General features: G+C 40.6%; 1 long non-coding RNA gene across 1 annotated transcript; it reads left to right on the top strand.

Annotated features, from left to right (window-relative positions):
• Nucleotides 1–1,062: 1,062 nt before the first annotated feature.
• On the top strand, nt 1,063–16,498 carry LOC137451276 (uncharacterized). Its single transcript, XR_010989756.1, has 6 exons — nt 1,063–1,246; nt 5,327–5,431; nt 10,820–10,960; nt 11,317–11,421; nt 13,651–13,832; nt 15,397–16,498. It is a non-coding gene; the product is annotated as an uncharacterized lncRNA (long non-coding RNA).
• The last annotated feature ends 9,479 nt before the right edge of the window (nt 16,499–25,977 follow it).

The following is a 25,977-nucleotide window of genomic DNA, read 5'->3' as shown; positions in this document are numbered from 1 at the left end:
GGTTGATTTATATTTCTATTATAGGCTTATCCTGTTAGCTTGTGCTTCGAGAAGAACTGTTCCCTGAGGTACGATTTATCCTTTCTAGAAACTCTCCTCCCTCAAGAAACTTCCAGCAGTGGAAAGAGCAAGAGTTGGGGCTGTTTGAAGGAGAAATCCAGCAAAAGCAACTGAGCAGCTGTATTCAAGGCTGCAGTAGCTAAACCTTCTGGGGTGCAACCACATAGTGTAAATAGTTGAGAAACACTGGTCCCTCAATGAGGAACTTGATGAGAAGTGTTATGGTCATTTTTAAGGCTTCCCCAGCAGCAGCATTTCTCCCAAGTTCTGTTAAGGTGATGTTTTGAGAGTTGCAAAGAAAACACAGGTTGCCCAGGGAGGTGGCTGCTGCCCAGTCCCTGGAGAAATTCTAAGTGAGGCTCAACAGGGTTCTGGGCAACCTGATCTAGTTGAGGATGTCCCTGCTGACTGCGGAGGGGGTTGGACTGGATGAGCTTTGGCGGTCCCTTCCAACCCAGACCATTCTATGATTCTCCAACAATCATTTCTTTTATGTGTGATTTTTCTTTTTTTCTTTTTTTTTTCTGCTTGGGAAAGATAGGGGATGGTGAATGCAGTGGGAAACTGGATGGATAAAAGAGGGATGAAAGACAAAATCAAGCCAAGACAGAATACAGAATTAACCAGGTTGGAAAAGACCTTCGAGATCATCGAGCCAAACCTACCACCCAACACCATCTAATCAACTAAACCATGGCACCAAGTGCCTCATCCAGGCTCTTCCTAAACACCTCCAGGGATGGTGACTCCACCACCACCTCCCTGGGCAGCACATTCCCATGGCCTCTTTCTGGGAAGAACTTCCTAACATCCAGCCGAAATCTCCCCTGGTGCAGCTTACAGAATGTAGGGGACCATTGCATCTATTTCATGCACTCCCAAATGCTGTTGAGGTGAGATGTATTGAGAGATACAAAGAAAACTCAGGAATGAGTCTTTAACAAGCGGGTCCTCCTTGATTTTGCATTTGTTTGTTTGTTTGTTTTTTCTGCGTAGGGAAAGTAGAGGATGGTGAGCACGGTGGGGAACTGAGTGGATGCAAGAGGCATGAATGATAAAGCCAAGCCAAGAGATTGCAGAAAGCAGGAGACCTTCACATCCCTGAAGGCCTGGCTGCTGAATCCATCCTGTGGCTACATGCACACCCAAGAAACACACACGTGCTGATAGAAAGCAGATTTAAAAGGTAAGAGTGAAATTGCTTTAGAGGTCTGGATGTGTTTGGAAGTTTGTGACTGGTTGTCAGTGATGTCATAACCATATTTATTATAGCTCATAAATGGATGGGTCTGACTGTTTTCCTTATTTTAATGTATAAATTGCAGTTTATAATGGCAATAAAACACCCCAGGCAGTGCATTTCAGGGTGATTATTGCATTTCTCAGGTGGTTAAAGTTACTCTAACTGCCTTTCAGCTCAGATTTCAATAGTATTTGCCCAGGGTTCGGGCCATTTTTACTTGTATTTTTATGTACAAACCTCAAATTAAAGTGTTTTATTGCTTTTTAATTAAAATGTTGAAGTGTAAAGAAGGAATGGTCACTGGCAGATAGAAAGTCACAGTAGTAAGTGTCATGATGTATGAGAAGGTAGGTGGGGAGAGGAGAAGCTGCAGAGCCTGTCACTGTGCTTGGGTATTTCCCAGGTACCCACTACTGGTTCCAGTAAACACATGCATTTGTGAGCCAAAGGCACTGGTGTCTCCCTCATAAAGCCCAGAGCTGAGAAATTACAGACTAAAAATGGCTGTGAAGCCTTAATCAAGTGCTCAACACCAAACCAGCCCCATTGGTTGAGACTGAGACTTCTTGATGGTCCCCATGTGGCAGCTTGTGACACCTCAGCTCATGGTGTTCCTGACTTTTAAGAGGGGAAAAAAAAAATGGGCTCTGGTCTCATGAGCTCTGATTCTGAGATGGTGATCACCTCACACATGGCTGGTAGTACAGGGCAGACTCCAAATCCAGTGGCAGTGGTGGGCTCTTAATGGAACATAGTTGTTCTGGAAGAAGTAATTTCCTGGGTACATGAATGAATGAATTCACCAGTTTGGCCCATGTGCAGGGTGAAATGTTTGCTCACCGAAATCCTCTTGGATGATGTCATGTCTAAGTATCTGCTTGCTAAAGCAAAACACCAAAGTTCTTGTGTTGTATGCACTCATTGAGTGGTGGTCAGTGTCTTTGTGCCAAGGGAAAGAAGGTCCCATAGCGAGGCAGGGCTGCTCTCTGTTAATTTGGGGGCTGGTGGATTGCATCCCAGGCTGCATCAAAAGATGTGTGTCCAGCAGATGGAGAGAGTTGATTCTGCCATTTTGCTCTGGTGAGACCTCAGCTGAAGTACTCTGTCCAACTATGGAGCCCTTAGCACAGGAAGGACATGGACCTGGTGGAGTGGGTCCAAAGGAGGGCCATGAAAAATGATCAGGGGGCTGGAGCACCCCTTCTATGAGGGCAAGCTGAGGGAGCTGGGGGTATTTAGCCTGGAGAAGAGAAGGCTTCAGGGAGACCTAATAGAAGCCTTCCAGTACCTGAAGGCGGATACAGGGAGGCTGCAGAGGGATTGCTTCCATAGGCCTGCAGGGACAGGACATGGGGCAATGGTTTGAAATGGGAGAAGGACTAATTTAGACTGGATACTAGGATCAAGTTCTGCACCATGAGATTGCTAGAACACTGAAACAGGTTGCCCAGGAAGGTAGTTGAGGCCCTATCCCTGGAGATATTCAAGCTGATGTTTGACAAAGCTCTGAACACCCTGATGTAGTAGAGGATGTCCCTGCTGACTGCAGGGGGGTTGGACTAGATGACCTTTGGTGGTTCCTTTCAACCCAAAACATTCTATGACTCTATGATCCACAGTGACATCATTCTTATATGCCCCTTTGTCCTGCAAGCTCAGACCTGACTGTGAAGATGAGTGGCAGTGAATGACAACATCCACAAGATTCCTGTTCTTTTCTATGGCTATGACACACAAGTTGTGGCTGCATCTCATCCTTGTGGTCACATCTTGGCACATCACAATCCTTTTCCACAGTTCAGTAGCTGCACACACAGGTCAAAATCTTTAACTGGCTCTCTCTCATGGTACATTTTATAAGAATTAGAGAATCACAGAATCATTTCACTTGGAAAAGCCCTTTAAAATCATCAGATCCACCTGTTGGACATGGACACCAAACCGTGTCCCAGAGTGCCATATCTTCGTGTTCCTTGAATGTCTCCAGGGACAGTGACTTCACCACCTGCCTGGGCAACCTATTCCAATGTCTGATCACAATCTCAATATGGAAATTTTCCTTAATATCCAACCTAAACCTGTCCTGGTACAACTTGAGACCATTTCCTCTTGTCCTATTGTTAGCTACTTGAGACAAGACACCCACACCTACCTCACTGCAGCTGCCTTTCAGGTAGTTGTAGAGAATGAGAAGGACTCTCCTGAGCCTCCTTTCCTCCATACTCAGCAATCCCAGTTCCTCCAGCTGCTCTTCATAAGCCTTGCTCTCCAGCCCTTTCACCAGCTGGGTTTCTCTTCTCTCTAGAATCCTCTAGGTCATATCTCATGGATACCATTTTAAATAAACCGCAAGAAGAAATCATGCCCCTAGCAGTTAAGGGCATGAGTATGTTAAGCTTCACAGAATCAACCAGGTTGGAAGAGACGTCCAAGATCACCAAGTCCAACTGATCACCCAACTCTAACTAATCAACTTGACCATGGCACTAAGTGCCTCATCCAATCTCTTCTTAAACACTCCTATGGATATCGACCTCTCCCTCCCCGCCCCCGGGCAGACCATTCCAATGGGTAATCTCTCCTTCTGTAAGGAACGTCTTTCTAAGATCAAGCCTGACCTTCCCCCCTGTGCAGCTTGAGACTGTGTCCTCTTGTTCTGGTGCTGGTTGCCTGGGAGAAGAGACCAACCCCCACCTGGCTGCAACCTCCCTTCAGGTATTTGTAGGCAGCAATAATGTTTCCCCTGAGCCTTCTCTTCTGTTCATGAAGGAAAGTTAAATTTTGGGATCGAGCCACTAACTTAAGGCAAAATAAAGCCCAAAGTAACAAAAAAAAAGAAATGTTTGAGGTGCTTAATTTTACACAAAACCCATACATAAAATACATTTCTTTTTAACACAGCTTTTTCTTCCCACCTTTAGTTCTGCTTCTCCTGTGCAAAATATCCCTCTCACATACCTCCCCTTTCCTCCCATACAAGAGTGGAAGAAATGCTTAATGGGAAGGCAAGAAAAGCACATTAGGAATATTAAGGAAAAATTACAGCCTATACACTATGAAATGAAATGCATCTTATGTGAATAAATCCCCCCAGAAATCTTACATTTCCAGGCATCCCCTCGCATACCTTCATGGAACAACTTCTCCATTCGTAAAACATTAATTGAAAGCAGCTCTGCAGTTTTATAGAAAACAACATGCCAGGGATGCAAGAATCTTGCCAGTTCTGTGAAAAATGACACCAATTAAAGCTTAAATTGCTTGTTTTCTCATAAGGTACATATTTTCATAACTTTGAAATCAAATAATTGCTGCTTTTATATTAAATACAATAAAACAAAAAAGGATGCTAGTTTAGAGGAACTGCTACAAGCGTTTTAATATCATTTTCCCACCATTTAAAGTCACAAAATATGGAAAACAAGTCAAGTATGCAAAGTTCCAAGGAGATAGAGAAACTCCTTCAGATTATTACATCATTTGTCTTTTGTGTCAGGAAATGTGTGTGTGTGTGTGTGTGTGATTTCATTGTTTGATTAAATGCCAAAAGAAAAAATAAGGCGGCATATTGCTCTTATCTAAGCCACTGCAAATTTTATTCATCTGAAAAAGAATTTTGCTCCTCCTTGGACAGAGGAGGAGGCAGTATTTTATTTTTTTCTTTTATTTTTAAATGGTCCAAACGAGCATTGAAAAGGGAAAAAAAAACCCAAAACATAAAAAATAAACATCAGCAAAAACAACAACAACAAAATATATCCTAACTTCCCAGGCTTGCTTTTTATTTTGTATTAACAATGCGCTGCACTGAAATTTCCCATACTGGAACACAGTCCCTGGTGGTTTTCAAGCTATAAACTGAGCAAACAGTCCCTTTTCTTATTGAGTGTCTGTGTGAACGCATGTTGTTTCTGGAATACATCATATTCATTTGCAGAAACCTCCTGTATGGATCTTTAACACTTTTTTTCCCCACCCCCCACCCCCCTTCTCGTTTTATTTCTTGTTTGTTTTTTTTCCAAGGTACCTAAAATATTACCTTTTAGAGGCACTATTGTATTCATATAGCCTGTTGGGGGAAAAGAACACTTATGGCTCACAGTCTGAATTAAGCATTTGTCATTGGGGGTAAGTGTCATTTAAAATACCTCTGTCTGCTAATTATTTAATATGCTAATGCTCTGCTGCTGTACTATCTCTGGGTTATGTTAGCATGTTTTTGGCAGTGCTGCACTAAGCAGAATGCAAGAAAATCCAGCAAAACTATTTCCATATCTGAAAATCAAGTAAAGCTATTTCCACATTGAGTTCCCTAATATCCTCTCTTTTTTCATTGCAAGAGCTTGCAAAGGTGGCACTTATCAGTGACATTATTTGGACTCTCACCATATCAGGCTTGACAAACTTAGCTTTGCATAATGAATGAGCCCTTAAAAAAATAATAATCTGAGGACAAACTCAAAGCTTCATCTGGGGACCTCAGGGTCAGTTACCATTGGCCCAGCCTCCATTAACCCCCACAGGAAATCTTCCAGGATCCTTATTTTGTCTTGAGTGGGTGTTCCTAAATTATCAGTCTCTTTATTTTATCTTATATTTTATATATTTATATTTATATATACATATATATTTATATATATATAAACATATACATAATAATATATATTCTATATATATTTTTATATATATTACTATATATGTTATATTACACTCTATATATTAGTTTATTACATATATGTATACACATATATATTTGCCACTAAAATTGAGATGCATTTGATATATATAATATAGATGTGTTGTATCTTATTATATATATATTTGCCACTGAAATAGAGATGCAGTTTATATCTATATAATCATATAGATATATTTCATCTTATTTTATATATGTATTGCCTACTAAAATAGAGATGCAGTTTATTATGTATTTATATACATTGAATACAGATATATTTTGTCTTTTATGCGTATATATAATTTGCCACTGAAAGAGAGATGCAGCTTCCCTTAAAAGACAACAGGTTTAATTTGGTAGAACATTTGAAAAATGGTTCAGAAATCAGGGAGAAATTTGCAGAGAGGATGTTGATCCTTGAAATTGCTCTGTTAACAGAACACGGCTCTGCCTAAATTTGGAAGGGGGAGGGGGGGAAGGAAAAAAAAAAAAGGGGAAAAAAAAAAACACACAAAAAAAAAAAACAGAAAAAAGGGGGGGAAAGAAAGAGAAAAGAGAATAAAGAAAATGAAAAAAAGAGGGGAAAAAAGAAAGGAAAAAAGAAAAAAGATTATTTGAAAACTTAGTAAGCAATTAATAGTAAGATATTAAAAGACAGCTAAGTGGTCCTGGTCTCAAGGGAAAATAAACTGGGATAATGAGATCCCCACAGCCTTGTGATCAATCCAAAGCAATAGGGATGTAATACCAATGGGTTAACTAATGATATGTATATGTTTTAAAAAGTCTCTCAGTAGTCTGACTCGTGTCCAATCTGAAGCCTGACGATTACACATTACAATATTAACCCATTAACGTTCTGCTTTTGGTGTGCTTTGGCAACGGATGAGAGAAAAGAGCCTGAAATATGTCTCTCTTTAATAAAGTGGCTAATTTCTTTTTTTTTTTTGGTTGGGGAGGGAGAGTATATCTTCTTTATGGTGTCATTTTAAACTCAAGTTACAGCGCCTTAGATTTAAGAGGCAGGCCGGCAATGCAGGCAAGGGTGTCTCCTGCAAGGAGACAGAGATTAATGCCATGTGTCCTGATGATTCTCCACCACAATTTAGGATTCTGGTGGCGCCATGACGCCCCTGTTTTTTATGGTGGTTTGCCAAGAGAAAATGACTTTAAACCAATTGTGAGTGCATTCCTGTTATACTTTTACACAACCACATTCATGTACAGAAATAGCATAATGAGTGTTTTTTCAAATGATCTCTCCTTCCAGATTCACCTACTTTGAATAAAATGTCAAGCGCAGGAAGGAGGAGAGTTGAGATTTTTTGGTTGTCATTTCTTTTTGTTCTGCTTCATTTTTTTTTCCTTTTTTTTTTTTTTTTCCTTTTTATTTTTTTTTTTTTCCCTAAATGAGAAAGGTTTTCACATGGGAATATATTTCTCTTTCCCCCCCCCCTCCTCCTTTCTCCATGACAACTGACCACAATTGAAGTACATTCTTCTTAACGCACTGTAATGTGAGAATTTTCTTCAGCTGGAGGGTGTTTTATTCCCTAAATTGAAAGCTGTTCTGCTTCGGTGTGCAAAATGTGGGCTTGAAGCTTAGGGTGGGTAGGTACCTTTGCCAGGTAAAAACTGGTACAGGGAGAGCTTGATTGCCCTCAAAACCATAATAAGCTTTCAAGACTTTATAGGTCTGAGGTAGAGAACAATTCATAGGCTTGAAACATCCTGGCACATGATGTCCTTCTATTGAGGAGAGTTTGCACCAGGCAAGCAGAGCATTTTAAGTCACTTTGGCTAACTTCACAACTGTTTTTATCATTTCACTTGTGTGTGAGTATAGACATTTATGCAGCCTTCATCGTTTGAGTTTCAACATTTTGCAAGGCAGTCATTTATTCTTTTTTTCTCCTCTCTCTATCTTCCCCCCTCCTTTTTTTCTCTCCTTTTTTCTTCCCCCTGTTGTTTGTTTGTTTATTTTTTTTTCTTCCCCAATCTATGAAAAGGAGAGTGTGGAGTTGTCTCTTTTATAGTGTTATTTTTGTGAGCCTGCTGCAGATCAACAAAGCCAGATTTATTAGTGGCTTCTAGAACTGCTGGTCTCCTAGTCATTGCTGTGTTTTGTAGGAGCGAGTCTCTTTCTGTTGCCTGAACCACTTAATCTGTCTCCATGAGTCTGATTCTTGGTTCTGCTCTTATTTGAAGGCAATCCTCAAGTGTAAGTGTGTTCATGCTGGGTGATGGAGCCCACAGGGCTGGTCTGTCCCTCAGAGGGTTTTGAAAGCTCAATGTAAAATGAAGTATCTAGCTTGATATCTAATGGGAGGAGGGCTGTGTGGAAGGATGATGGGCTCAGAGGCCACCTCTGCTGCTGGGTTGCTGCCCTCCAAAAGATTTGCAATTCTTTTAAACTTAGTGGGTTCCCACTGTGATTATGGGAACCACAGTCATCAGGCTTGAAGCTTTTGAATGACAATGGCATCATGTTTAAATATTAATCTGATTGGAGTGGATAGAAAGAGATTTCTGTAGCTAGGAGAGAATAATATACTTATCTGTATGTATAGATAAGGCTTTTGTCCATGGCCAAAAAGAACACTTTCTCTTAGTCCTTAGGCAGATCTTCTTGATCTGACACGTGGTGTGGAGGGGTCTGCTAAACAAGCTTTAGAGAGCTGCAGGTTTTGCTAAGAGTGCTGAAGGGCAAGAGGTTGTTGGAGATACTGTCCTGCAGCTATTGCAGCAAATAATCAGTAGTTCAAATGAAACTTTTACAAAGCAGCTAGGTTCATGGTGTTCATAGCATAGAGGTGTTTACTAAGCAGGTCTTTCTTCTCCATGTGAAAAAAAAAAGGTGGCCCCCATTACATCCCTATGTGTTAGCACAATATTTTGGTTTGGAAATTAAAGATTGAGTTAAAATTATTACCTATAGCATTTGAAATGTAATTTCCTCTTGATGTGCAGTTAAGGTCAATGTTTACACATAACTTCCATGTCATAATAACACAGACTTTTACTGCTGCATGTGGTTCCTGCAGTTAATGTGTCCAGTTGTATCAATACTGGCTGTTATACTGGTGCAAATACACGGGGTGGTCTTGGAAATGCACTTTCTCTGGGAAAGGGCCATGAGGATGATCAGAGGGCTGGAGCAGCTCTCCTGTGAGGACAGACTGAGAGAGTTGGGGCTGTTCAGCCTGGAGAAGAGAAAGCTCTGAGGAGACCTTGTTGTGGCCTTCCAACATCTTAAGGGACTTTTTAGGGTGACAGGGAGTGATAGGACTGGAGGGAATAGAAAAAGAATTGAAATGGGTCGATTGAGATTGGATGTTAGGAAGAAGTTCTTCCCCATGAGGGTGGTGAGACACTGGCACAGGTTGCCCAGGGAGGTGGTGGAAGCCTCATCCCTGGAAGTTTTGAAGGCCATGCTAGATGTGGCTCTGAGCAAGCTGATCTAGTGGGAGGTGTCCCTGCCCATGGCAGGGGGCTTGGAACTGGATGATCCTTGAGGTCCCTTCCAACCCTAACAATTCTATGATTCTAATTGGAGAAACCTTCTGGCAAAAGTGAAGAAGAATGGCTAGAAGATGCAATAGTTTGGCAGGCAGAAGAAGAGGTCCACTAGAAGCTGAGTGGAATTACTAGCACTGGAAATTAAGAGGGTCTAGCAGTGTGGAAGGGAGAGAGGGAGGAATTTGGCAAAGAGATGGAAGGGCCAAGTACACAGGACAGAAAGGTCAAGAGGAAGATTGGCAGGAAAGCAAAAGAGTTTGCCTCCAGAGAGAAGCAGAAAGGGATGACTTCTTAAAATAGAAAGTCCAAAGAGTATCATCAAAGGATTCAGCTGTGGGAAACCTGTCGAGCTAAAGAGGCAGCACGTCTGCTGTGTTTATTATTTTTAATTTTCTGGAATGCTGCAGGACACAAACCAGTCAATTTCACGACAAAAACACGCCCAGCTTCAGACTTCCAAATTTGCCTTTCCAATTTTTCTGCAGAAAACTTCTGGTGTAGCTCAAAAAGTGCCTAAGCTAGAACCCCGTGTTATCTTGGGGTCTGACCGCGCCTGGGTCATAAACTGCCCAAGCTATTTGAAACAGCTGCAAATGGGGTTTGAGGGCTGCTTACAGACACATGGGGCCTTGTAGTAAGGAAAAGGCACTGCTTGAGTTATGAAATATTAGGTATTTTATTAAGCATTAAAGTAATATTACATGGTTTAGTGCAGTCTGACTCTTGTCAAGGGGTGAAGTTTTTGGGTTGGTTCATATTTAACTGCTCAAGTACCTCTGATTGCCTTTCACATACGTGTCAGGACTTGTTAAATTTTGACACCAACAGGTAATATCTGTTAGTTTTGATGAGTTTATGAGGAAATACAGCATAAACCCACCACTTTTGTGGGAGAAATGTTGACTTGTGATGTGATTTTGCTTGATAGCTTGATTAGTCGTGGCTTTATTGCTGCTTACTTTTAGGAGTTTACTGTTAGAAGTTTACTTTCATTGCTTCTTCCTTTCAGAAGGTTTTAGTTTTCAACTCGATTGCCTCAAAATCTAGACATGGAAGATTCTTGTGGAGTCAGCTATATGGCAGTCTTCAGTTAATGAACACTTTTACATTGCTTTTGTGGTTCTCTAAATAATTTATAATGTAAATTTCTGAGGTTTAGGATCCCTTTCCCAGAGGAGAGGTAATCCTGGTGTAGGAGGAATTCAGGAAGTTAATACTTTGCTGCTTCTGCTGCTGTGCAGCTGTATATGATGGGATATTAAAGGATAGGAGGTTTGCTTTTCACTTTAAGAGATCAATAACGTCAATGAATATTACAGAAAAACAGAGCTGTGGACTTTTTTCAAGTGCCTGCCCTCTGGACTTACTCAAGCAGACTTCCAATTTTTGACTGTCAAGTGTATGGAGAAGACACATGGAACAGAGTCCTCAGGGAGGTGGTTGAATCTTCATCCCCGGAGGTATTTAAGATGCAGAGATGTGATGCTGAGGGACGTGGTTTAGCACTAGACATCATAGTTAGATAATGCTTGGACTCGATGATCTTAAAGCTCTTTCCCAGCCCAAACGGTTTTATGACTCTCTGATTCTATGTATGATAAAATAAAGGTTGGGTGTTTTGGGGAGCTAACCCACTGCCACCATGCAGCATTGTACCATGAGCCCTGATTTAAGAGGGAACTAAACAAATTTTACCTTATGCCCTGGATTTAAGAGGGAACTGAAAAATTAACTTTAATGTACAAAATGTTTGACACTGCTCACATTTACCATTGTAGCCCCTACGGTTTTCACTTATTTTACATCTGTAATACAGGACAAAAAAAAAAAGAAGAAGAGGAAGAAAAAAGTTTCATCATTTTACCCAGATGCACACTGAAGATTTAAGCCCTGTGATGAGAGCTCTGACATTTCAACACTGGTATGTAAAAAAGCAACACAAATTCAAAATGCCCTTGTAAGGAAACTTCAATTTCCTGATGGTTTCTCACTATCCCAACCTAAGTTTGGTGTCCTGGGTTGATTACAATGCAGTGTTTTGTAGGAAGAAAGGCAAAACATTTTGATTAATTTAACAGAAGCAAACGTTAATACTGGAGACTGGCGTGGGTCTGAGTTTCTAACAGCTGAATGAGAGTTGTGGGGTAGAACAGTACTGTTACCTAGATCTCTTTCAGCCCACATTTGCTGAATTTATCTAAGATTTGGGTTTTTTTAGTTAATTATGAAAACCTGCACACTGTTGGCCTGCCAAGCTCCTCCATGCTCACTGGAAACGGTGTCTCATAGTTGAACCATGGGAAGAGTCACCTGCACGTACTCCTCCGAGGCAGGCCCCTTCCTACACCCACATAGCCATTAATCAGGAAGCTGATTGTGAGCAATTAACATGAAAGCATATTTTGTGGGGTCGGTAAATATATACATTCCTTATTTCTTCCATTGTTTCTTCTGTGAGGAGCATGGGTCTCAGGGAGGGCTCTGGGAAAGCGACATGAAGCGAGCCATAGTGTCACATTCAGCTGATACAGCTGTTTATTGTACAGCCTCTCCTTTGGGCTTGGACTACTGCCATGTATGATTTAAGCGTGTTTGGAGTCCTGGTGGGTGCAAGAGTCTTGCTGAGCAGTCTCTACTGGGACCAGTAATGGAAGAGGGCATCAGTCATCCTCTCTAGTTGGCAAATTCATGCAACACACGCACACACAAAAAAGGGCAATTAAAAGCTAACACTCTTAAAATGGGCAGCCTGACACATAATGGAGATGGGGCACCGAGCCTGGCGATGTCAGGAACGTAATTTTTAACACAACAAGACAAATGTAACCAGGCATGACACGCCGGCGTGCTGACACGTGGAGCAAAACACATCTGCAACAAAGGCAGCTCGCTGAACATCACAGAGGTTTCCCCTTGCCCTGCACAAATTTCACTTTCCAGGATTTCATGATTCCCAAGCTTTCCACAATCTCTACAGCTTTCTGAAGAGTGAGGATTTTCATCTTTTTCATTTATTGTTTATTATTTATTTATTTACTATGTAGTTGTTTTCTATTTTTTTATTTCCTTTATATTTATTTATTTTTCTTTTGATTTTTGTTACTTATAATTTATTTTATTTTTTTATTTATTTTCATTTTTTATTTTTATTATTTTAATTACTTTTAATTTCTGCTTTAATTTAACTTTATTTGTTGTTATCTTTTTGTTTTTAAATGTTTAAATGTATTAATATTTTTATTTCTTATTTATTTATGTTTTTATTTCTTATATATTTACATTTTTTTTTCTCATTTATTTATATTTGTTTTTATTTCTTATTTATTTATATTTGTTTATTATTAATTTGTTTTATTTCTTATTTATTTATATTTGTTTCTATTATTTATATTTGTTTTTATCATTTATTTCCTATTTATTTATATTTCTTATTTAATTGTTTTAAATTTATCTTTCAAAAGGAAGTTAAGGTTGAACACAGACTTTGCCTTTGACATGTAGCCATAGGAAAGTCCTATCTTTAGGTGTTACACTTTAACCCACTGATTTTCTTCATTGTTTTTAGCTTCAACCCCCCTGCTTGCAATAAATAAAACTCAAACCATAACCTTGATTATAAAAATATTTCAGTGTTCCACTGTAGGAGGTCTTCACCGTTGCTAAGCTGTAAGTTTTGATCATTAGTGGCAGATAAGAAGTTTTGTTTCTAATAAGGCAGTGATTTATATAGGAACTTATTAAGAGGCACGATATGGCTCATTTCTGATCCCTGACATGCTTAAAAGATGTTGCAAATTAAGGGATTGATCCTGGAGATTGCTGAGCTGATAGGAAGAAATGTCAATGAGCAAAGCTCTCACTCTGTCACTGGCCTTTACCTTGTTCTTGAGGAGAAGTACAGCAAGTGATGGAGGGGAACTGAGATGGTAAAGCTTTTTCCATTTCACAGTTTCTATACCAGATGGGAAGCCCGGGGAGGTGGTGGAGTCACCATCCCTGGAGGGGTTCAAGAGGGGATTGGATGTGGCACTTGGTGCCATGGTCTAGTCATGAGGTCTGTGGTGACAGGTTGGACTCGATGATCTTTGAGTCTCTTCCAACCTTTGTGATACTGTGAATGCAATTATTTATTTATTCATCTTCATTCCAGACAGCTGGCTGAGAGTTTGTTTGTGGAGGAAACTTTACCTGAAAGGGTGCGTTGGGATGTTCTCCTGTATGGTGTCTGTAAGGATCTAGCTTCGAACTGTGGAAAGGTTTGTGCATGGCCAGCCACTGCACAGGAACACCTGACCAACTGTGAAAACTGAGGAGGACTAAGAGCAAGCAGAGGTGAGAGGGGACATGGTTACATTGCCTAGCTACAGCAAGGAGGTGATGTCTGCTGGACACCGGCTCTTCAGCTCCTCAATGCAAAAAGAGTTTAAAACTCAGCAACACAACGGCAAAGGGAACACATCAACGAAGTGTATCTGTTCCACAAACCTGGGATGAGCTTAGTTAATTTAAATGACCCAGGGTGCATGGTGTGGGGTTCAACAAGAAGGATTGAAGCGGATGCTGGGGTAGTCCCATCAGCATCCTCCAGTACTGGGAGTCACAGTGGTGCCCTCAGGGCCACTCTTTTAAACAGTGACAAGAAATGCAAGGTCCCCTAAAGTGTGACACAAATCACCTGCCTGGGACCTCCAGAGATGGACAGAGTTGAGGTCTTCAGGTCAAAGAAAACATAGGGTGGGAGCAGCAGAGCCAAGGGCGCTGAAGGGAGAGGAGTGATGCATGATAGTTAACTGCTTGAAACAGAGTTGCTGGGGGGGGAACGATTTGGCATCACATTAAAGTCCCTTTCTGCATGCAGATCTGTGTAGAGTGTGCTGAAAACACACATTTGTCTGTTACCCAAGAAAATTTCATTGGGGGGAAGGAAAATTTCCAGAATGATGCTGTTATAGCTGCAGTACTTATTAATGTGGGAGAGTTTGGGGTGGGTTTTACATATTTTTGAAATATCTATGTAGATATTTTATTGTTAGGTAGTGCATGTTTTTCATTATTATAATCAGGAAAAGCTTGATAAAAGAGAATGTGGGCTTCACGTGTGAAAGAACATGCTAAAGCATTTTTATTCACATGTGAGACCTGCTTATGTGTCACTTTATATGATTTTTCTGTTTCAATTTTGTTAGCTGCTATTTAGTGCTCTTTAAAGGAGAAGTGATAGCAACCATGTGCGTGATGGGGTAGATGACACAACCCTGCCAACACACCTAGATGAATAATTCCCACATTTCCACTCTCTGCTCTTTGTGCAGGATCCAGGCAGTTTTCTGAGCTCTTGGTATGTTGAAGGCTTTCAGGCAGACACCACCAGTCTGGTTTTGAAACTTTAAGCTGTATTTCACTGCTTTAGGGGGAAACACTAACTGAAACATCCCTCTCCTACCCAGAGTTCTTCATGGGTTTTACATTTGGGTTTCTGTGATTTTTCTCTAATTATTTTTTTTATTCCAGTTCTGATCAGAACAGAGAGAAATCTACCCCCCAAAAAACCTCAGAATAAACCTAACTCCCCCCACTTCACCTGCCTTCTACCTCAGCTGATTGAAGCTTTCCCATAGCTGTTCAAATAGCATCTGGAGGGAATGCTAGTGTGTCTATTAAAAAAATCAGCAATAAATAGATGCGTTTATGAGGACGGTAAGAGGCACAAACTGCATCCCATGCAGCTGCTGCTGCTGGTACCTACCCAAGCCTGTTACTGCTTAAAAGATTTAAAACCTTTTTATAGCTACTTTTTAAAGTACCTCAACATAGTGAAGCAAAGACATTTGTAACCTGTTTTGATTATTTATTTATTTATCTAAAGAGAAAAAGCTTTATATTCTTTCTCTTCAAGCCTTTGATCCCAGCTCTCCAGTCGTGGGAACAAGGAGAAGTCATCCTCCGTGAACTGTGAGTAGGAAGCTGCGAGGGAATGGGCAGACGAGTTTGAACGTTAGGCCTTGTTTATACTGGGGATTAAGTCATTTGTGGTCAGTAACCAATGCAGCTGGGCTGCTGCAGGCTCCCAGTTCACATCAGATGACAGGATTGGAGTGAAAATCGGGGGCATGCTCGGCTGCTGCAAAGGGGTGATTCCTGCCCTGCTTGTATGCGTTCAATGTAATTCACTCCCAGGGTGAAACTGGACTGAAGCCGAACTGATGTTCTTGGTCCTCACGTTTCCAACATGTCAGATTGGAGCAGTGTTCCTGGGACAAATGGGAGACTTCAGAGAAAAGGGGTTCTGAAGAGATTGATCAAACCTATAATTTTATGGATATAGCAATAAACAGCCAGGCCAAGCCAGAGCTGCAGAAAAGTGCCGTTCGGAGTGGCTGCTGCTTGGTGTTTCTCAAGATCTTAAAGAAGACAACGAACAGGAGATAGGGAAGTGAAAGGGGGAAAATTCCTAAATCGCTGCTGTGATCTGTCCATGTAAACGTTGCAACCATCTGCCTGCATTTGGAAATATCCTGGGTTGTGCTCTGAAAGTATTAAGACTTTTTCCAAAGGTGATTTTATTGTCAACTACTATTAAGGCAGATTTATTTTATTTCTATGAAGCACATGGTTAACATCTTTCTGTGCTTCTAAATATAAACTTGCTTCCCCAGTAGAATTATCCAGGTCTCATTCCTTCTTGATTTCTCTTTCCCCTCCCCCCCCCCCCCCCGCCGCTTTTCCCCCCCCCCCTGTTCATCTCTTAGTTTTACTTTTGTCACTATCTGTGTGCATTTGATGAGTTACAACCAGACTCAGTGTGGGTGGATTCCTCTGGTGGTCTGCACCCCAAACTTTCTGTGAAGCTTTACTTTCTTGGGGTTCTGACTTTTTACATGTCTATGAAATGGAAACATTGTGTTGTGTGTGAAAGAAAAAAAAACAAAACAAAAAAACCCCAAACCAACACAGCAAAAGGAAAAAAGAAAAAAAGAAAAAACTTAAAACAACACAAAAAAGTAAAAGCATAAAACCCATAAAAAATTATAAAATACAGAAAAAAATGAGAAAAAGGGGAAAAAAATTATAAAAGAGAAAAAACAGAAAAATGAAAAAATAATAAAAAAAATAGAAAAAGGAAAAAATGGGAAAAAGAAAAAAATGGGAAAAAGAAAAAAATGGGAAAAAGAAAGGAAAAAAAGGAAAATAAAATAAAAAAAAAAACAGAAAAAGAAAATAAAAAAATAGAACTAAGAAAACCCAGGAAAAAAGGAAAAAAAGCAGAAAAAAAGAAAAACTCAGAAAAAAAAAAGAAAAAGGGAAAAACAGAAAAAAAAAGAAAAAAAGAAAGAAAATAACATTAAAAAAGAAAATAAACAAACAAAAAATGGAACTAAGGAAAACCCAGAAAAAAAAGGAAAAAAGCAGAAAAAAAGAAAAACCCAGAAAAAAAACAGAAAAAGAAAAAAAAAACAGAAAAAAAATACAGGAAAAAAAAATGGAAAAAAGGAAAAAAAAATGGAGAAAAGGAAAAAACAAAAATAAAACCCTGGAAAAAAAAGATAGGGAAAAAGCCCCAGAAAAATCAGTAAAAAGGAAAAAAAAAACCAAACTAAAAAAAAAACAACAGATAAAAGAGAAAACAAAACAGAAAAAAGGAAAAACAAACAGAAAAAGAAAAAAAAAACAGAAAAGGAAAAAAAAAAAGGATTAAAAAAAAGTAGGGGGAAAAAAAGAAAAGAAAGAAATATTTTTATCCTGTGCTCCATTCACAGACCACATCAGAGGTATTCTAAGAATAGAATAGATCAAATATATTTTATGGAAATATAATGAGAAAAGGATGTGTTCCCAAAACTCACTCTGAACAAAGGAATGCAACATAGTCAGGAATACTTTAATGCTCCTAACAATTTTCTCATGTGAAAGGCTGAAGGAGCAGTCTTGGTTTGAAGAAATCTTCCAATTCTCCCCAGGCACCCTGAGCTCGAAATCAGAACGAGGAAAGCTATATACTGAAGGGAAAAAAAAAAAAAGGAAAGAAAATGTATGGAAAAAAGTGGCTGAGGGCATTCACCATAAAAGACTTTTTGAGAAGGGGAAAAATAAACCCCAAAACTCACGTCAGTATGAAACATTTTGCCATGTTTCATTTCATTGATCATGTATTTATTTCCTGTGCTCCGCAGCGCCGAAGCTTAGATGCAACTACGTTTCAGGAGCCTCCCGTTAGACCTGTCATTCTCTTCGTGGGGGAAACTAAAGAGTGAGGGGAGGAAAAAAAAACCATTAAAAAATAACCCCAACCAAACAAACCACAACCCAAACAGATTGCAATTATTAGATTTTTGGGTGGGATTCCATCAGGCTGTGCTTAGAGACTTCAAGAATTGAGCTGGGAAAATGAGATGTAGCATTAAGGGCTATTAAAGATGCTGCCTGTGTGACAGATACAGAAGTAGGAGGTGCACCTACAATGTAAAGTAATGCATCTCCTCCACAGTAATGCAATATGTTCACCTTAAATAGGCTCGTAATTAAAGCTGCCAGTGTTAATTAGATCAGCCATGTAGGAAAGATGCATTTGTATTAGTTCTAATTAAATCTATTTTAAACAAGTTGAAGTTACAGATTTTTATTTTTTTCTCCCCATGCCCCAATACAATGGGATGGATTTCAGCTCCTGTCTATAGCTCCAGAACAGTGCAGAGCTCAGTTTAAAAGGCTCACAGTTTCCTCTGACTGATCTCTGATCCCAGGTTAGGTCTGCCTCAGTTTGGGGCTTCCTTCCAAAAACCTGCAGTGATTTCAAATAGAGTTGTTCCAGGAGCACGATGGATGGGATCAGACCACTCTTAGCATTGCCTCAAGTTGTTTGGGGTTTTTATGTAAGGAAAACAAAAGCATTTAACATCATTCAGAATCACAGAATGTTAGGGGTTGGAAGGGCCCTTGAAGGATCATCCAGTCCAACCCCACTGCCAGAGCAGGGTCACTTAGAGTCATCATACAGGAATGCATCCAGGTGGGTTTTGAATATCTCCAGAAGGCCAATGGCATCCTGGCCTGGATCAGGAACAGTGTGGCCAGCAGGAGCAGGGAAGTCATTCTGCCCTGTACTCAGCACTGGTTAGGCCACGCCTTGAGTCCTGTGTCAAGTTCTGGGCCCCTCAGTTTAGGAAAGATGTTGAGATGCTGGAAGGTGTCCAGAGAAGGGCAACAAAGCTGGGGAGGGGTCTGGAGCACAGCCCTGTGAGGAGAGATTGAGGGAGCTAGGGTTGCTTAGCCTGGAGAAGAGGAGGCTCAGGGGAGACCTTCTTGCTGTGTACAACTCCCTGAAGGGAGGCTGTAGCCAGGCGCAGGTTGGTCTCTTCTCCCAGGCAACCAGCATCAGAACAAGAGGACACAGTATCAAGCTGTGCCAGGGGAGGTTTAGGTTGAATGTTAGGAAGTTCTTCCCATAAAGAGAGATTAAATATTGGAATGGGCTGCCCAGGGAGGTGTTTAAGAGGAGACTGGATGAGGCACTCGGTGCCATGGTTTAGCTGATTAGATGGTGTTGGGTGATAGGTTGGTCTTGATGATCTCCTATTCTATTCTATTCTATTCTATTCATTTTATTCTATTCTAGGAAGGAGACTCCACGACACCTGTGGGCAGCCTGTTCCAGTGTTCCTTTAACCTCACACTGGAAAGATTTTTTTCCTCATTCGGGCTCTTGAGGTGTTGATCTTACTGTATTTTCCTATAAAAATAGTTAGCTTCATATAATATGTATATAATAATAAAACATATAATAAACATTACAAATATCAGCTGGCAGTGGAGAAAAGTGGCGTAGGGATCGGCACGAGCTCTGGCAGCCTCCAGCACATTCTAGCAGCTTTCTTCAGTGCTGGTGGCATTTCTCACACTAGGCATCTTTGAAGGTTGCTGGTATGAAGCCCAACGAGATAGGCTGTGTTTTCAAAACTCCTTGCTGGAGTCTGACACCTCGTTATAGATGAATGTTGGAGTCTCCTTAAATCTAACGGCATGAGAGGATTTGGCCCCAAGTAGATATTTTCAGATGTATCAGGCAATGTGATCTGTGAATGTTAATGAAGTCCCACCATAGTGGTAATTTATGCAATGGTATTTTATGCAGTTCAGGTCTCTGAATGGACTCTCAAAGGTGTAGCTCTAGGGGAATAATACCAGCATTTATCTCTGCTCCATGCCCATTCCCTCCCTGTAGAGCAGATTGTAGGTGCAGAGTGGAAATGAAGGGGTTGGAGCCTTTTGGTTCCTTTCTAGCGCTGAACCATCCTGTTGTGCTTCCTTTTCATGCTCTTGCTGCTATTACATGGGCACATGCTAAATCCATTTTCTCCAAGGCAGGATATTTCTTCCCAGCAAGAGTGGTCAGGCATTGGAATGTGCTGCCTGGGGAGGTGGTTGAGTCACCAAGCCTGGATGTGTTTAAAGGTGGTTTGGATGTGGTGCTTGGGGATATGGTTTAGAGATGAACCTTGTAGAGTAGGATTCTGGGTTGGACTTGGTGATCCTGAGGGTCTTTTCCAACCTAAACATTTCTGTATGTCTGGAGCACAGAGGTCCATCAGTGGGGGTGGTCCCTGAGATGGAGGATGGCCAGAGATGATGATTCACTTCTGGGCACAGAGTGGCTCTGCTGCCTCAGACCTCACCTTGATGCCTGGCAGCTAAGTGGGTCAGGATTGATGCTCATGGCTCTGTGCATGCCAGTTTTCTCTTTGAAGTGACCTGAGTGCACTGGAAACCTCCAGGAACCGAGTGCTGTGCTTCAGCTTGTAACAGAACTGGAAAAAATATGTTGTGCTATGTTTTTGAATTGATTTTCCTTCTCTTGGTGCAGCATTTTCAATTTAAATGGCAGCAGACTGGGGCATAGAATGGGAAAAATGTATTCTGAGCTGCACAACTGGGAAAAGAGCTTGGTTTTCTGATTTGGTGTCCACATTATCCAATTAAATTTTGTCACTGTCCTGTGATTTCATGTCCAGTACAGCATTGCCTCCACGGAACAGCTAATTATGGAGCAAGACAAGTACAAAAGGGCCCATATTTAATTAATATTATATAGTATATCCAAGAAAAAGATATTTTCCCCCAAAATTGTTTTAATTAACATGAAAGGAAAGCTTCTGCTGACTTTTTATTGTGGCAAGATAGAGAGCAAATTATTTCATGCTAACGTTGGACTATATTTAACTTCCATCTCTCTATCTACAGAAGCAAAATGGAAAATTAGTTTATGTTAGATTGCATTGCTCCTTTTTATCTCATAAGGGTTTCCTTCAAGTACCATTACATAATGATACAATCTCCAGGATATTAGTTAACAGATGATAAATATTTAACTTTTTGTTGTTTGGTTTAGTGTTTTGTCCTTTTCTGTATCCTCTTAGCTGAGGAGGAAATCTTCCACCTTCCAGCAACCTGATATTTTGGAGCAAATCCCACTCTGAACAGGTTGCAGGCTGCCCTTTTCAGAATCAAGCTATCAGAAGATGCCCTTCAGCAGAAGTGTTAAGAGGACTTGGTGGGCTTAACATGTTTCGCCTGCTTAATTTAATTTGGAAAAATTCAACCAGAAAATGAAGTTATTAACAGGTTGGTACATTCAGAGATAAGATGATGTCACAGGGAAGCAGTCAAGTGGGCTGCTTGTCAAAATATAAAATATGTATCTGTCAGAATCCAATGATAGATAAGCTGTGGCTGGGTGTGGGCTGCAGTGAAAATAGTGTGCTAAAAATTGAAACCCGATCCCACCAGTCTGGAGCACAAGCTTTTAGTAACGATTGTGATGACCAGGAATACAACATGCTGTTCTGGGGACGTGAACTGCACCGCTTCAACGTGGTGCGTGGAATGTCTTGGCACCAGGGGCCAGAGGCACGTACATCAGCTCCAGACCTCAAAGAAGCAGGAGAGACCTCGAAAATGTGGCTGTTTCAACAGATGACTTTGAAACTGGGACATCCCATTAGCTCGGGTATGCCAAAATGAGGATTCATAAATCCTTCCCTGGGTAACTCAAGGACCTTGAAGGCCTTAAAATATGAAAATAGAGTGTGTCTAGCCGACATGATGAGCCTTTTGGTGTTAGAGAGGTTCAGATCAAAGGGAGTTTTCTCCAGCGTGTTCTCCAAGAGCATGTACGTGTCGCATCAGTCATAAGCCTCTTCCTGCCTTCTGGTTTGCCATATAAAATTCCTGGCACCAGAACTTTAAAGTTAATAAACTGGGGAATTTTAAATGGCAATTTGAAGTCTCCTATGAGCAAAACAGAAGAGGCTACTTAGCCAGGAATGCAGTCAAACTCCCAAATCCTGCCATGGCAAAATGAAAGCAATACCATTACAACAAATGTCAGTATTGTGTTATCATTGAATTTGGAAAATGACCCTATTTATCTGGAACTCCATTCACTGCAAGTTGCAAAACTGAACTTCAAGACTGCAAACTCTTGGGCACAGCTCATGACACCTCTCTGTTTGCTCAGGATCTTCCATTCCATGATGCAAAGTTTCATTGCAACTGGGAACTCTCAGGCCTGGTGGAACACAAATAATAGATGTCCTAAATAAAACCCTGCTCTTGTATTTAAAGGTCAGCAGGGACTAGTTTGACCTCTTGACCTAGAGGCCACATGGCTTTGTTCAGTAATGCCACCATGATATTTCTAATTTATATTTCATCTTAAATTGTTCTTAAAGCCTCAGCTCAAGAAATATTCTTCAGGAGAGAATACATTTTAATTTGCTAATTCATGTTGATTTTTTCATAGCTGTTTTTCAGCATTCAAGTGTTTCTCATTCAAATTTCTTCAATCTTAATATCTAACCTATCTATCTAAGGGTTTTAATCCTCCTTCTTTATCCTTGACTAAACTTAAAACTCTCTCTTCTAAATAAAACAGGTGGAGTTTATATCTGCAAGGTGGCTTCTTTAAAATTGCAGTGTTTTGGCTTTTCCCTCCCTTCCTTCCCTCCCTTCCTTCCCTCCCTTCCTTCCCTCCCTTCCTTCCCTCCCTTCCTTCCCTCCCTTCCTTCCCTCCCTTCCTTCCCTCCCTTCCTTCCCTCCCTTCCTTCCCTCCCTTCCTTCCCTCCCTTCCTTCCCTCCCTTCCTTCCCTCCCTTCCTTCCCTCCCTTCCTTCCCTCCCTCCCTTCCCTCCCTCCCTTCCCTCCCTCCCTTCCCTCCCTCCCTTCCCTCCCTCCCTTCCTTCCCTCCCTTCCTTCCCTCCCTTCCCTCCCTCCTTTCCCTCCCTTCCCTCCCTTCCCTCCCTCCCTTCCCGTCAATTCTAGATTTTTTTCCTCATACATTTTATTATACATATTGCAGAACTGAATGTTATGGGTTTGGTAATGGCTTCTCCAGTGCTGTACACAGAGCAGACAGCAATCCTCTGCTGCTACATCTTATTCTCCATTTTATGTACTCAAAGAACACTTTCACCCCTTGGGACTTCATCTGTTGGGACTGTATGTCCCATCCTTAACTCTGCATCATGCTTATATTTAGCTCAACACTAATGAATGTTATGGAAGGATCTATATTGCTGCCATACATAAGTTTATAATATCAGAGTTATGGATCAGCTTTTCAAATTGAACATATCCTACTTCTTTTTCTTTATTATTGGGTTAAAACCTAAAACCAAAGGACACATCTCCTAGCATGAGGAGCTTGTATAACACAATGCCCTTCTAATTGAAAGAAAAGGGGAAAAAAACAAAAGCAAGAAAAAGGAAATTTGGAAGACTCTTAGTCTACATGTGGTATACTATTTTATTTTCTTTTTTAATGTGTGTGTGTGTCCTAAATTGAAAATAAAACCAAAATAAATCAAATGACACATTTGGGCTGAAAAAAAAACCCAACTGCTTGCTGCACATGTTTTGTATATGTGGGGGTTTTTATTTTACTTGAATCATGTGTCTTAATTAGGTAATTTATGTTGTGTTATCCAAAGAAGATGTTCTTGTTCAATGGGATACACAATAAGAGCTTCAGGAAAACTTGTGGATCCTGTATTTCCAGAGGTCAGAATAACAATAACTACAAATAGTTCTCTGTATGCTGCTGCAGTTACCTATTAGGTTATGCTCCTTGGAGAATCAGTGTTGACGTACATTTGTGTGTTTATGTGTGTGTATATATATATGTGCACACACACACAAAAATAGGTAGAGATGTATGGTATTTGTAGTAAGACTTTTGTCTCTTTAGTTCTCCTCCTAAAACTGAATTTATTAATTTAGTTTAATGTCATTAATTTAGTTCAATTTATTATTTAAGGCAAAACCAAAAGCTCAATGCTAAACAAAACCTAACCTCAACAAGGAAGGTTCAGTCATTTTGTGATCTCAGGCAATATGGCCCTCTTTGAGCTGTAATGTTTCAGGATGGGTAGCAACAACCTGAGGTTGAGTTCTACTGGTCTTTTTTCCTCCTTTCCTCAAAACCTTGGTATCTTCTACATGAATGGGCAATAGGCAATGCTAAATGAGTAGAACAAGGGACAATGGATATCAACTACAGCAGAGGAAGTTCCACCTCTACATGAGGAAGAACTTCTTTACTGTAAGGATCATGTAACAATGGACCAGGCTCCCCAGAGAGGTTGTGGAGTCTCCGCTGGAGGCTTTCAAGACCCATCTGGATGTGTTCCTGTGTGACCTGTGCTAGATTATGTAGTCCTGCTCTGGCAGGAGGGTTGAACTTGATGATTTTCAGAGGTCCCTTCCAACCCCTAACATCCTGTGAATGCTTTGTTTTCTTGTACCAATCTGACACAGTTCACCCAGAAACTGAATCTAGTTATCACTGGTTATAGTAATTGAGATTTCTTAGTTTCTCTTCCCCTTTGTCATTAAGTTGGATTTCAGCTTTACATTCCCTTGCAATTACTTTGAAATTCCAAGTCTCCTTGCAACTACTTTGAGAAATCTGAAAGCTAAATGATTCCCAAGGTTAAAATATGATGCTCCCTAGTTGAAAGGCAAAAAGCAATATTGTTATATTTGTATTCTGATGAAATTCATTATGTACAATGTAATTTGTGTCTTCATAACAATCTACTCTTCTTCAATTAGGGATTAAGCCAGATACTGTTTTTCCTCCATATCTTTGTAGTAACTTTTCTCTTTTTTTTTTTCATTGAAAATACAGATGGAATTTGAAGTGTGTGTCACTAGCAGTAAAATACAAGTTTACAGAGGGTTTTATTTGTGTTTATTGTAAATCAGCTACAGAAGAGCAACCCACGGCATGAGTCCAGGAAACAGATCACGAAGTGAGGAAGTAGAAAGATGAACAGAGAAATCATGCTTTTAAATCTTGATGAACATCATCTTTGCTATGCAGTAAAGACCTGCCTCAGCTCTCTTTGAAGTCAACAGGAAAACTTCCACCAGCTTCCAGCAGGAGCTGGCTCACTCTGTCTGCTGAGATTTGTGCCCGGTTTGGGGTGCAATCCAGTGAGATGCAGTACATGCAGAGCGTTGTAACTAATGGAGTTAGACAGTAAGAAATGAAGGTGAAGAAGCTATTTATCGCATCTCATGCACTGATTTCCTTATTCATGGGAACCCAAGAGCCCTGGAAATGCTGCCATATTGATGGCCAATGTGTTGAAGTGCCACAAGCCCTAACTGCTGTCCACAGCTCAGTTTCTCTGAACAGTATTTGAAGTGTAGTCTAGGAGCAAGCTCTTGTAATTTTCTCTCCTCCTTTCTGGATTTATAAGCCTACAATATTGTAAGTTTTTACTGTGGGTGGACAAGCAACATCCACTCATATCAAAGAAGATACAAGTACAGATAAATATAACTTTATACATTCATTTTTATATAACTTATGCAAATGTATGTGCAAGTTAGTCACAGGTCCCCAGGCTGGCAGCAGATAGCTGATGTGGACATTGTTCTGTCTTCATATGGATGCTTGTGTGCTGATGGATGGTCCTGCTGCCTTTAAGCAGAGCTTTGTATGCATATGTTTGCTCTGTGTCTAATAGAATCCTGGAATTGTTTTGGTTGGAAAAGACCCTTGAGATCATATAGTCCAACCGTTATCCTGGCAGCATCAGGTCACTTCTGCTATGAAGATAGATTGGGAGATTTGGGGCTATTCAGTTTGGAGAAGAGAAGGCTCCAAGGAGACCTTATTGTGACCTTCCAGTATCTGAAAGGGGCATACAAGAAAGCTGGGGAGGGACTTTTTAGGGTGTCAAGGAGTGATAGGACTAGGGGGAATGGAGCATAAATAGAAATGTGTAGGTTCACATTGGATGTTAGGAAGAAACTCATCCCCCAGGGTGATGAGACACTGGAACAGGTTGCCCAGGGAGGTGGTGGAAGCCTCATGCCTGGAGGTTTTTAAGGCCAGGCTGGATGTGGCTCTGGGCAACCTGCTATAGTGTGAGGTGTCCCTGACTATGGCAGGGGGGTTGGAACTGGATGATCCT

Source organism: Melanerpes formicivorus, unplaced genomic scaffold, assembly GCF_026170545.1.
Source record: "Melanerpes formicivorus ecotype bairdi unplaced genomic scaffold, bMelFor1.0.p_v2 SCAF_41, whole genome shotgun sequence".
NCBI lineage: Eukaryota > Metazoa > Chordata > Aves > Piciformes > Picidae > Melanerpes > Melanerpes formicivorus.
Note: the sequence above shows the minus strand (reverse complement) of the source record. Positions and strands in the feature narration are given on the sequence as shown.